The sequence below is a fragment of the Elephantulus edwardii genome, unplaced genomic scaffold (assembly GCF_000299155.1).
Source record: "Elephantulus edwardii isolate Elephantulus edwardi_28Jun2011 unplaced genomic scaffold, EleEdw1.0 scaffold00003, whole genome shotgun sequence".
Classification (NCBI taxonomy): domain Eukaryota; kingdom Metazoa; phylum Chordata; class Mammalia; order Macroscelidea; family Macroscelididae; genus Elephantulus; species Elephantulus edwardii.
The window spans coordinates 30676213-30687930 of record NW_006399753.1 but is presented as its reverse complement, the minus strand read 5'-3'; positions in this window follow the sequence as shown (position 1 = coordinate 30687930).

Below are 11718 nucleotides of genomic sequence, written 5' to 3'. Positions count from 1 at the left end.
GAATTGATGCCTTTGGGCTATGGTACTGCAGAGTATTGAATATACCATGGACCACCAAGAGAACACAAATGTCTTTCCTGGAGAGAGCAAAACCAGGTTGCTCCCTGGAGGCAAGGATTTTAAGACTCTGTCTCACATACTTTGCGCATGTCACTAAGAGGGACTAGCCTTTGGAAAAGGATATCCTGATTGGAAGAGTGGAGGGACAGAAAAGTAGAGAAAGACCCAGGATGAGATGGATTAACACAGTGACTGGGGTAATGGGAGTAGATGTGTTAGAAACAGTAATAGTGGCTCAGAATAGGGCAGGAGTCAGAGCCACTGTGCATAGAGTTGCTATGGGTGGAAAGCTGCTTGAAGGCACATAAAAACAACAACCATTAGTTATCCGGGTACTTTGGTAGTCTAGTGACAAGGAGCTGCACTGCCATTCCAAAATCTTTGAGGCTTGAATTCACCACCTATACCCCTCAAGAGAAAGAAGGACTATCTCCTCTTTTGCAATTGTTTATCTCTGAAATCCACTGGATGGTCATCTATGCATCATTTCTAACTCAATGGTATATAACAACAACAGTTACCAATCAGTATTTCCATCAAAACCTAAATTAGTGCTAGCTAATTTCTAGGAATTTTTATTTCTGATCTACACTTAATATGACCCTGGCAACATGTCTCATGGGGACTTCCAGAGATATTCATTAGAGAGCTATTCCTTGGCCCTTGTATGATCCTAAGCAAAACCAATTTAGAGCTCTCCTTCCTACAGCTTTTTTAGAGCTTGCTTATTGCAAGAGAGGAGATTGCCCATCTTTTTCCCACAGAGTAGCTGGTGGATGCAAACTACTTACCTTTGGTTTGGCAGCATCACTCTTTACTTACTTAGCCACCAAATCTCCTGATAGCTAGAAACCAGAATTTGAACCTAGTAAATGTGATTTTGAAGTCTATGATCTTAAGATATGTGCTATATTTCCTGACGCATAAAGGATAGAATTGAGTAAGTCCTGGCAAAAAACTCTGAATATAAGTGGTGAAACACATCCAAAAATATAACTGATCTCCTAAATACCTTTTAAGAGAATTTCTATTGTAAAGAGCATGAGTTTTTAAAGGATAGAATAAGAGAAGATAACTTTTGAGGTTTCTGAAGGAGATGAAAGTATGAATTTCACTTCTGTGGAAGTAGAATCAATAGGGCCTACTGATGTGCCACACGAGGGAAAAGTGGGAGCCCAGGAAGGCTCTGAGGAGAAGCAGAGACAAGGAAGTAGATTTGGAGATTCATTTTATTCAATTACGTTTGAGTTGGTGACAAATAGGCAAGTAAACATTAAAAGACTGAATGAAGGAATTAATAAATAAAATAATAGATTTCAAGACAATCATTGTGACTGTATTCTAGATTTTTAAATTTCCAAGTGGTGCCTAGGGGAACAGATGAGTTGTCCTTGGAAAAAGTATGTGGAGACAATGAAATAGGATTTTCCTTACTTCCTACTATCAGCAGTTACCACTGTGACAGGCAGGATAATCTGATGGTTGGGAGTCACGGGTAGGTACTATACTATCAGTAGTGCCTCTGTGTTAATAAGAACTTACCTGATAGCTATCAGTTAAGTCTTAGGTTTTCCTGTTAAATTTAAGTGACTTCATAGAAATGGACATCAGACAAGGGCACTCTGTGATCATGATGAAACAAGACAAAAACAAGGCCACTCTGTAATAGTGATTGAACACAAATGAATCATGAATGCTCTCCAAAGCACAAAATTAACCACATTCCCCTATGCTGGTTGTTTACTTAGAGCTTTAGTCCATTCTACACCTTTGATAAATAAAACGTAACTGTAAATACTCTCCAATAATGTCCAATTCAGAGCAAACCTCCACTTATTTGGATACTCACACAAAGCAGAGTTGTTTCTAACATTTCCCCAATGAGATTAAGGAAGTTCTGTGTGGATGTTCTCTCTGACTGTAAAACTCCTGGCTGTAACAAGTAGTAAACTTGAAATGTTCACATGTAGGTGGTATGCTTCTGGTGGCCTAGTGAGTAAGAAGTTGCAGTGCAAGCCCAAAGGCAGACAGTTTCAATCCACTGGCAGCTAAAAAAAAAAAAGGAAGAGCAACCTCCTCCTGTGTTTTATACAGCCTCTTCTGACAATTCTGACAAATTACTGGACAATCAACTATGAATCAGTTCAGACTCAATGTCAAATGTGTTTTTCTGTTTACTTGTGACTAGAAACTGTATTGAGAGAAAAGAGTATTATTAGAGGTTTTTACTTTTTAATATAGTTTGCTTTAAATTCCAAAGCTAGTCAACCCTTAGTATAAACAATTTTTAATTTGTTTTTAAAAGGATTAAAACAATCAATATGCATTTATTAGAAAAGCATTCTATTTGAAAGTTTACATTAATGTAAGCATAGTTGCTGTTGCTGTTAGGTGTCTTCGGATCAAGATAAGACTCATAGCAACCCTAAGGACAAAAGATCTGAACGCTGTTCTATCCTGCGCCATCCTCCCACTGCATGACACACAAAATTCCATTGCAACAGAAATTCCTCCTGCAGCATGATGCAACATCTCAAAAAACTTGGTTATCTTAATAAAAATATTGACTTTTACTATTTACAACTTGCATTCAGCTGTAATTTTCTTTTTTTTTATGTACTCAATGAATTCAATGATGTATACAATGATTTTGCATGTATTCTCAAGATCAGCTGAAACTTTAATTAATAAAGTCCTAAACCTCTAATATGTCCAGAAATCAGAGAGCTACAATTTATCATACAAATGAATATAATGAGGATAATTAACATGTTTTATTTAAATTGTGAAGCAGTGGTTTTTCATATATATATATATATTTACTGCTCCAATAGATTTTTTTTTATTTCCAGTATTATATGCTAAGAGGATTATTTTTTCAAGAAATTTGTTAAAGCATGAATCTTAGTCCTTTTAGTAAAAACTAAAAAAAAATTCTGTTTTTATTGTTTTTTGACATGATATGATCAAATGTGATTGATGCAATCTGACAAATCCAGTTATAAAATGTCACAGGAAAATGAATGAAATCTACTATCTTTTTTTTGAGTAAAGATTTAAAAATGACAACAATAACAACAAACTCAACATTAAATGTATACATATTTTAAAAACCCATTTAGGAATACAAGTAAATAATATTTGTTTAAATCACTCATACTTAGTCCCTTTGAAGTATATTCTGTAATGGATATTAGGCTATTATATGAATTTTAGACAATTTTTTTCTACTAAAAAGCATTAAAAATTTAACAAAATTGCTTTGCAAGTATTTTTAAGTGCTATAGGAACCAGTGCTTTCCTAAAACCCCTCTTCTTTGATGTTCCTGTTTTGAAGCTTGGCGTTTGTCATAGGCTCCAAGGTAGTTTTAAACGGACCTCACTTCAGTTAAACTGTTTTTCTGAAACTGTACCCTGTCTCTGAACTGAGCTAAAATAACCTTGCATTATCCTAATTAGGATTATTCACAATACACACATATTGCAAAGGGCCATTTTCATTTTCAATTAGTTGAAAAGGATTAGTTACAGTGATACTCAGATGGTCCTGAACGCTATTATTATTAAACTCAATATTTTTTATTGCTATTAAAATTATGCTCCTTGCAAATATAACTTTGTTAATGGAGTAAAAAAAGGATGGCCTCTTCCTAACAAATCATTCTCTTCTTAAGAAAATCTTGAAGGTAACTTATACATAAATGGGAGGAAATATATGTGTAGTAAAGAGGCAGTTTAATCACAAGTAATGGCAAACCTAAAATTAGTTCCAATTAAAAGAGAAATGCATGGAAACCAATCTGAATGTAGCAGATAAAGGGTGGCATGAAGGCGAGATTATTAAGCAGTAGCATGTAACAGGACCCCAGGTGCAGTACTTCCTCATTATACCTATTCCTGAACAGCAATGTACTGAGTTTATAGTAAACCAAAATAAAAGGAAAATCCAAGAAATCATTTTAGACAGTGGTTGCACTTGAGATGAACAAGCACATGGCCGTGGGTTTTTTGGGAGAAAGACTATAACAACTTGATTTTTACTTCCAAAATACAGTGGCATGTTAATTGCTTGATCAGCCAAATGAAACTAAATGTAATTAAGACTAGTGTGGGGTTAATTTGATCCATAATTATGTTATATAAAGTAAATGAAAATTGTTTCTTTCCTAAATTGCAATTCATTAAAATTACAGATATTAAAATAAGATACTATAAAATTACATGAAGCATGTACACATTAATAGCCATTAGTAATAGCTTGATATTTCTATCTAAGCAACAGTTTATTAGAATGCCAAAAGGTGATATTTGACTGCTCAGTAACTGATTTTTTTTTTAATTTTTCTGCTCTTCTTAAAAATACTCTTTTTTTGTGGTCTTACTGTTCTAATCTTAGTGTGTTTCTCCATTTTCTAGATGTTTATCATTTGTTAAAATACTTTATGAACCATTCTTAAAATATAAATGCAGATGTTTTATATTAAAAATTGCATTACACATATTCATCCTTTTTTTATTTTCATGAAAGTTTACCGGAGACATAGGATTTCCATTCATTCATTGTTGCACTTTTCTCCCTGACTACCCTCACCCCTTCAATTCGTTCTTCTCTTTGAAAAGTAAAAGAAAAATTATTTCATTGTTACACAATCCCTCCCCGCAAGTTCACTCCACTAAACAGCCCAGTTCTGGACACCTGTCATGATAATAATACCTAATTATATATCCCTTTAAACAGTTCTCTCCTTCATCTGTTTCAATGCAGTATACATCATTTATCCCCTTTTTCTCAGTCTTCCCTCAACCCTGATCAGTCCCATTTTACAAAAGTGGCACTATGCAATATTTGTCTTTTTGTGACTGAGATATTTCACTCAACATAATGACCTCCAGGGTAACCCATTTTGAAAAATATTGCACAAGTTCCTTATTTTTCAATGCAGCATAGTATTCCATTGTGTAAATATACCAGAGTGTCTCTATCCATTAGTTTGTTGATGAACACTTAGGTTGTTTCCAACTCTTTGCTATTGTGAACAAAGCCGTGATAAACATGGGTGTGCATATATCCACATATTAATCTTTTATATAATGTCAAATGCATACAGCATAGATAGTATGTAGAAGAGTCACACCATTATTGCATAGAAAATACTGTATTCCTGATTAAACTATAGTTATATATCTATGTACATGAATTTTAATCTTAACTGTATTAAAATAATAAGAAATTTTTAAAACATGAAATAAAAATTAAAGAAATGAATATTTACTGAAGACTTATGTTCTGAGACTAAGGCGGTTTATGCACTTTAACCTACTTTTATCCCTTTATAAGTTGTATTATTATTTCCTTCCTTTTCCAAATGAGAGCATTTTGTCTCAGAAATTAAGAAGTTTATCTCAAGTCCTTTTTTCATCTATTGAGAATTAGAAAAGGGATCTTTGATAATTGAGTGGGAGGTCAAGACATCTGGAAACAAATCTATTTGCTGTGATTTAACATGATATTTTAGTTCTCCTTTTAATTTTTTTGTTCAGAGGAAAAGCTTATTCCTGGGAAAAACAAATTATACAATGCTACAGCATATAAGCTCTGTGCCCTTCACATGCAGGTAAGCCATACTTTACCAAATTATTTTCTGCTTTGAAGTTTTTCTGTTGATGTCATATGCTTTCAGTAATGGAAGACATGCTAAGATCAAGAGGAAAAACTGAGGTAATACAGATTTTGATACAATTATATCAAACTCATATGGACTACAGTCATAGAGTTGTTGAGGTGAGGTGTGTTTCTTCAGATTCATGCTTTTTATACTAGTCCTTATCCAATAAGAAGTAACTCATTATCAGTTTGTTGTTGGTGGTAGCTTGCATGTTACTGTGATGCAGGAAACTATGCCACTGGTATTACAAATACCAGCAGGTTCACCAATGGTGGGCAGCCCCCCTCCCCACCCCAGTCTATAAGACAGACTCATAAGTGGGCCTGGCCATCCACTTCAGAGTTGCACTTGACTGGGGAACACATAACAGCACACTAGCCCAGAAGCAGACATTGTTGTTGCTGTGTGCCATCGAGTCTCCTGTAACTCATAATGACCTTATGTACAACAGCCCTAAAACCGGCTTTATTCTGTGACAATCTTATTGTCTCCAACACACCTACCCCTATTACCCCAGTCACTGAATCAATCCACCTCATAGAGGGGCTTCCTCTCCTTCACTGTCCCTCCACCCTCCCAAGCATAATGTTCCTCTCCAAGGACTGGTCCCTCCTTGCAACATGTCCAAAGTATGTCAGACGAAGCTTCAGAATCCTTGCCTCCAAGGAGCAGCCAGGTTTAACCCTTTCTAGGATGAACTTGTTTGTTCTAGCAGTCCATGATATATTTAACACTCTTCTCCAACACCACAGCTCAAAGGCATCAATTCTTCTAACTTCCATAGTCATTGTCCAGCTTTCTGATGCACAGCAAGTAATTGCAAAGATCATGGCCTGGATAGGGCGCACCTTAGCCTCCAGAATGACGTTGTTGCTCTTCAGTACTTTGGAGAGATCTCTGACAGCAGACTTTTACAATGTAATTCTTCTTTTTACTTCCTGGTTTCTGGTACGAAGACTGTGGATTGTGGAGCCAAGAAAACTAAAGATGTTAACAATCTCTGTCTCTTTACCATCTATCATGATGACGCCAATCACCCAGTGGTGAGAATCTTTGTTTTCTTGATGTTGAGCTTCAATCATAGCATCCCTGAAATAGCAGCTTCTCAAGGTATCAGAGAGGCTGAAATGTTGCCTGAGACTATAGGTTTGACAGGTCATTGAAGGGTTAAATACAAGTGAGCTAAATAAGCCCATCATACACAGTTCCCAAGATTATCTGAAGTACCTCTTTAGTTATTGTAGTGTAGTAGATTGATTATTCAAAATTGCTTTCCTAGCCATTGGCTTTGACTTTCACCACATGGCTGCATAGGCCTATGCTAATAATATGAATGAGGTAAGTAATATATTTTGGACAGAACATATAAACAAAGTGTATTAACGACTAATGAGATGATTTATTAGTTTTGCCATCTCTCTAGGCTTATACTGAATTGGTTCAGGGATAGAAACTGGGAATCTTTATACCATAAAGAAAGAAAAAGCCGAGAGAGCAGCATGTCCTTTGGGGCCAGAGATTCTGGCCCAAAGAGAGGTATTAGTACTACCAACAATGTAAAGCAGACTGGGGACAATACCAGGTGAAGGAGAACCAGAGACTGGTGTGAGATGGAGCTGACCTGGCACTGCTGCCCCACTAAACCAGAGATTTTACTCAAGCTAAAGGCAGGCTGGTGGGAGATGCCAAAATTGGCAGTACTGAAAAAGCTGTGTAATGCAGGCCGAAGTCTCAAGGATGAAGGTCATAAGGCTTGTGAACACCTGACAACCTGTCCTGACTGGAAAACTATACCCTGGTTCCAACCTGAATTGTAAAATGTTATTTTCTAATAAACATAATCTTGAGTATTTTCTGTGAGGTTTTTTTAGCCATTTAAATAGATTAGCAGGCCAGAAACAGAGCAGTAAGAGCTCTGGGAGGGACAGCTGGTGTTATAATTGACAAAAGAAGGTGTGAGAGTATGAAGGCATATCTGACTTTACACAAATTGGTTTTGCGCTTTGATCTTGTACTTTTCAGATACCTTTTTAACCTGTATGCAGAACAGATTATCTGGGAGGCTTGGCTCTATGTGGAGAAGTGCGGCATCAGGATTGGTGGAAGATTCATCAACAATCTGTGTTATGCAGATGACACAGTCCTGCTTGCTCAAACTGAGGAGGACCTGAAGTGCTTGCTGCAGAAGGTCAAGGACTGCAGCCTTCAATACAGATTGAGGCTCAATATCAAGGAGACAAAGATTCTCACCACTGGACCAATTGACAGCATCAAGATGGATGGTGAAGAGATTCAGATTGCTAGTAGCTTTAGTTTGCTTGGCTCCACAGTCAACACTCTTGGCAATAGCAGGAAATTAAAAGACATACTGCGATGAGAAAGTCTGCAGAGCAAAGGTGTCACTCTGGAGAGTAAGGTGTGTCTGATATAGGCCATGGTCTTTGCCATTATTTATTATGGATCAGAGAGCTGTACATTGACTAGGAATCATAGAAGGAGAATTGATGCATTTTTAGCTGTGGTGCTGTAGAAGAATATTGAATATATTGCTAAGAAAACGAACAAGTTCAACCTGGAGAGGGTGAAACCAGGCTGCCCCTTGGAGGCAAGGATTCTGAAACTTTGTCTGAGATACTTTGGATATGTTGTAAGAGGGACCAGTCCTTGGAGAAACATCATGCTTGGGAGGGTGGAGGGACAGCGCAGGAGAGGAAGACCCTCTATGAGGTGGATTGATTCAGTGACTGGAGTACTGGAGTGGGTGTGTCCGAGACAGTGAGGCTGGTGCAGGACAAAGCAGGGTTTAGAGATATTGTACATAGGGTCATTATGAGTCGCAGGAGACTGCACATCACATAACAACAAATCAGATGACATGCCACCCTTGCCACATTGGCCAAACTATTTTTACAGTTGTTGAAAAGAGATGGAAATTGTTAACAGCATCAGCTTAATCCGCTCCACAATCAACACTCTTGGTACTAGCAGCCAGGAAATCAAAAGGCCAATTACACTGGGAAAAATCTGTTTAGGGACCTCTCCAGAGTGTGAAGAGCAATGGTGTCAGTGTAGAGACTAAGGCGTATCTGATGCAAGCCATAGTCTTCACAAATACTTGCTAAAGATCAAAGAGCTGGAAAATGACTATGGCTGATAGAAGAATTGATGACTTTCAGTTGTAGTGCGGGAGAAGAGTATTATTATGGACTGCTAAGAGGCCAAACATGTCTTTCCTAGAGAGGGTGAAACCATGTTGCTCCTTGGAGGCAAGGATTCTGAAGTTCAGTCTCCCATACTTTGGGCTTGTTGCCAGAAGATACCAGTCCTTGAAGAGGAACATCATACTTGAAAAGGTGGAGGGACAGCTTAGAAAAGGATCACCCCAGATGAGATGGATTGACCAGTGACTGGGGTAAAGAGGAAGGTGTATCTGAGACAGTGAAATTGGCTCAGGATAGAGCACTGTTCAGAGCTGTTGTGCATAGCATTGCTGAGTCACAAACTAATAGACAGCACCTAACAATAACAGAGAAAGGAACATTAAGGGCATATGCAACTACCCTCTAGAGTAGAGCCAAATGTAGTGCACAGTAATCTACCAACTCCTCACTGGGAGAAAAACAAGAACAACAACAACAAAAACCACAGTAGGAAACAAACATTGTTTTAAGTACAGAGCAGAAAGCACGGGTTTATTATGATAGTGCTTAATTGGAGGAAAAATGTATAAAGCAGTAGATGTTTCTTGATTCTACTGAAGAGTACTTCACTTTCGAATGTGGAACAATGTTTTTTACAATAGGATTTGGTTGCAACACTGAAACAACAGTTAATCAGTTACAGAACCTTCAGTATGTTATAATATATTTATACATTGCTATTATGAAAGATCTACATACTCTTGAGAATCTGACATTTTGCTTTCTTCAGATTTAGAAAATAAATCCTCACTATATTTCATTAATAGTAATATGAGAAAATTAACAAGTGTTTCTTGGTAATTGTAATGCATTAATAAAAATAACCATCCTTAAATTTCTTTTTAAATTTGAAGTCTTATTTCATGCATGAAAAAAACTCCAACACACACTAAAAGATAATCGTACTTAACAAGTTACCAGAACATATTATTTACAGTAAGTATGTGTGCTTAACAAACCAAATATTTAATATTTCATGCATGAAAAATGGGCAGACATAATAGTCATTAGTATTCCAGGTGAGGCAGGACATGCAAATTTATTCAGCTATTAAAGAATGAGTCATATGCTATTGAATATAACAAAATAGTTTATGTATATTAGAGTAAACAGTGAAATCACAATAGGAAAAAAAATGGATTTGGTTCAGATGTTGAGCTGCTATGTAAACCAATTATCTATCCGGAGGGAAACAGCTCTGTCTACAACTACTTAGGCTCTAGGGCCTATTACAAACCCTGGAGTGGGCTGTTGTTTCTGTTCTCAAGGGAATTTACCACGTCACACTAGAAATAGCTGACAATAATTAGAAAGCCTGCTTCTGCCAGTATTGCACACAGTTTTTAATACCTTCCTAAGTATTATGGGAGATAATACACAAGGTCTTTAGAATTCTAGTCATGCCACAACAAGCCATGGAAAGGACAACTAGACAATAGCCCCAAACTGGACTGTGACAGGCTAATTATTGTGGCTTCATTATAAAACCTCTTTTTACACAGGTCACCTGGGAAGTGTAATTAAAAATGCATTATTGGTGTATTTTTTATTGAAGCAATTAAATTAAAAAGCCAAAAAAATAATTATATGAGGAGCAAATAATAATGTTGGTCAACAGCATTTATCTAAGAAGGAGAGAACACGTTAGTGGTTCATTAGCAGTTAATGTGTTAACGGGAATCTGTTTGAAAAATGAGTCATAGAATGGCTTTTAAATACGCAGATTAAAGGATTTATAATGTCAAGTTTAACACAGAAATTATAGATAGTATTGCATAACCATGAGTAATAGCACCTTTAATCTGACTTAGTAAAATGATTTACATCATACTCTGTGCTGCTTCAATTGTATGAGTATTATATGTGCGGCATCTTAGATAATTTTTCTTATAATTTTTACACACTTATGGATCTGTTCTTGCTTTCTAATTATGTGAAACATCTAAATAATTAGATGTTAAATTATGTATCTTACAAGGCCAGAATGTTTGTCTTGAATATCCATTTTACACAAGAATATCAAAACATGACAAGATTAATTTAAGACCATTTTTATAAAATACTAAATATATCAAACCATCCCTCCTCTATCTCAAAATGCTTGTGGTACTTCTTGTCATCTTTATAACTACATTTAACATAATAATTACTATTTACTATTTGCCAAAATAATTAATATTTGCTATATTCCAGGTACTGGACTAATAGTCCATATTAAATATCTATATCTATATCCCCTTTCAAAACTGAAGACAATAAATCAAAATTTATTTTTACCTCTCTGGATTTATCTATAAAAATGCACACTCTTCTTTGATAGACTGTGAGCAATTTTTCTTCTACCCTGCTGGAAATAACCTATTTTTTTTTAAATAATCTATTTTAAGCCTGATTGTTTTTAATGATTTTGTTGACTCAATGGCACATAACAACAACTATACACACAAAACATCATATATATATATATTTGTTTGTCAAATTAGCATCTAGTGAGAATTTCACCTTTGAAGAGAAATTCAAATTCTGAGAAATAAAGTAGTATTAACTACAGCAGACTGTGAGTAACAGAGTGAATGGATAGCTGAAAGAACTTGAACGGATGAGTTTGCTTCTGCATGTAAGATTATTAATTCACATCTGAAAAACAAAAATGAAGTGGGCAGCATAGTACTCCCTGACCTCAAAACCTCTACACAGCAGTAGTACCCAAAATAGCAAGTACTGGGACAATGACAGGCACATAGACCAATGGAACAGAATTGAGAACTCAGAAATAGACCCAGCTTTCTATA